The sequence below is a fragment of the Phoenix dactylifera genome, unplaced genomic scaffold, assembly GCF_009389715.1.
Source record: "Phoenix dactylifera cultivar Barhee BC4 unplaced genomic scaffold, palm_55x_up_171113_PBpolish2nd_filt_p 001959F, whole genome shotgun sequence".
NCBI classification, from domain to species: Eukaryota; Viridiplantae; Streptophyta; class Magnoliopsida; order Arecales; family Arecaceae; genus Phoenix; species Phoenix dactylifera.
In genome coordinates, this window is record NW_024069242.1 from 17,145 (window position 1) to 19,580 (window position 2,436).

The window sequence follows — 2,436 nt, forward strand, 5'->3', positions numbered from 1 at the left end:
GTAAAAGTGCACCATATTCCTAAAGAACATAATGGGCAAGTTATAAGCCAGCCAGGAAAGACATCTTTGTTTACCAAATTCTCTCCATATTCCTAAAGAAGCAGTATACAGCTTTAAAGGTGATAGAAGTCCAGGACCGGATGGTTTTTCCCCATGTTCTTTTTTTAGCACTTCTGGGATATTATGAAAGACGATGTTTTTCTTCTCTTTCAGCAGCTCTATGATAGAAACATTCGATCTTGCAAGATTAAATTAAGCCACCCTTACTATCATTCCAAAAAATATTGAAGCAGCAAAAAAGCCATTTGACTTTAGACCCATTAGTTTAATTCACAGTTGTACCAAGATTGTCTCAAAGGTTCTTGCCAATCGGCTTAAGCCTTTTCCTCAGTGAGCCCATTGATTAGGTTCAGACTACATATATTAAAGGAAGATCCATCTTGGACAACATCATTTATGCTAATGAGATATTGCATCATTCAAGGAAGTCAGATTCGGAGGGGGTGGTTTGCAAACTTGATTTTATGAAAGCTTTTGATAGGATCAATCCAAACTTCCTTATTAGACTGCTTTCCCATAGAAACTTTGCTCCAAAGTGGATTGGCTGGATCAAAAACATCCTCTTTAGTGGTAAAATTGTTGTTAATGTTAATGGGGATATTGGGGATTGGATTGGATCTTCTGCAGGCATGGCAGGGTGTCCCGCTCTCTCCTTATGTCAATAGAGGTGATTGATTCTCTATTGCTTCGAGTTACTCTCCGGGCTGACGGTTAACTTCCAAAAAAGTTCGATCACTTCTATTGGTCCTAGACCGAAAGTTGGAATAGATTGTGTCGGGTGGCTTAATTGTCCACTCGTTCCTACTCCCTTGAAATACCTAGGCCTCCCTTTTAAGTGGGCGGAAACCTTCAAAGGCTGATTGGACTATCTTGCTGTAAAATTGGAAGGCCGATTAGCTACGTGGAAAAGTGAACTCCTTTCATCTGGTGGAAGACTGAATTTGGCGAATTTGGTGCGTGCTTCTCTTCCTCTATACTTCATCTCCCTATTTAAACTTCCTTCATGGGTAATCAAAATGATTAAGGGATACAGAAGATCCTTTCTCTGGGTAGGTGATGCAAAGTCAAGCGGACTTTCATGTAAGGTCAATTGGAGAACGGTGTGCTTACACGAGAAGGAGAGAGGCCTAGGTGTGAAAGACATTGCTCAATTCAACGAGCTGTTGTTTGCAAAATGGGATGGAGATACCTTGCTAAAGACTCGGGCATGCAGAGAAAGCAAATAAAGTTCGCTTATCATAGGAGAATTAAATTGTGTCTTGGAAACGTCCTCGGTGGTGTTCCAATCTTTGGCAAGATGTAGTCAAATTGCTTCCAGCGTTCTGGAATCGAGTCCATTTTTGTATCAGAAATGGGAAAAATACTCCTTTTTGGAGGGACAGCTGGATATGCGGTGTGGCACTCCAATATGTTTTTCCTCATCTTTACTCGTTAAGCCCCAAGAAGAATGGGTTAGTTTCTGATTTCTTTGACGCTAGAAATTTCTCCTTAGAGCTCCTATTGCATCTAACGGGGAGATCCGATCGCAGTTTCAACACCTCTCCTCGCTGCTCGCTTCAGTCAATCTCAATTCTGAAGAAGACTGGGTCGTTTGGAAAGGCAGCAACAATGGTAAATTTTCTCGGCTTCTCTTTATCTTTTCAATAACACGATGAATTAAATGCAGATTTGCTAGCACCCTCTGGAGTCTTTGTGTGCCCCTCAAAATAAAATGCTTTACGTGGCTGTGTTGGAAGCACAAGCTGAAGACTAGAGATTTAATTGGTAGAAAGCTTCAGAAAAACTTACGAGGCAGTATTTTTTGCCGGCATGCAACTGAAACTCTGGATCATCTTTTTACTGGTTCCCTGTTTTCGGGTGCTATTTGGAAATTGTTGTGCCTGCTTATGGGAGTTTTGCCATCTTTCAAATCTTTTGAAGAACTATGTCTGGGTTGGACCAGAAGGAATTTTCCAAGGACTACTGATTGTGTGATGTTAATGCTTGTAGCTGCCATGAATTGGGCCATCTGGAGAGAGAGGAATTCAAGAATTTTTCTGAACAAGCAGAAATCCATGACTACAATAGCCTCAGAGGGTCTTAATTTGTTTAATAATTGGTCGATGTTTTGTAGTACAAAAAAAAAATTGAACATGGCAAAGTGTGGCACAAAATCAAAAGATTGGCTACTGTACATTCTAATATTTGAAATTCAGAAGACTAGAGTTGGATTCAGCTAAAGATCATCTTCCGGAATGCTGAATTTCAAAGGAGTTGTTTTTTATACAAGTTTTCTTCTCCATGGTCCCCTATCTTCTTCAGCCAAGTTGCTACTATCTTGTTGTGAGCAAACTTCATCTACCCCTGTAATCAAAAGCTCTTTGCAACTGCCGCTAT

General features: G+C 40.4%; 1 long non-coding RNA gene across 1 annotated transcript; it reads left to right on the forward strand.

The window, feature by feature from the left end:
* Window positions 1–924: 924 nt before the first annotated feature.
* Window positions 925–2,436, forward strand: LOC120109257. The gene is made up of 3 exons (XR_005510212.1): window positions 925–1,013; window positions 1,114–1,511; window positions 1,590–2,436. It is a non-coding gene; the product is annotated as an uncharacterized LOC120109257 (long non-coding RNA).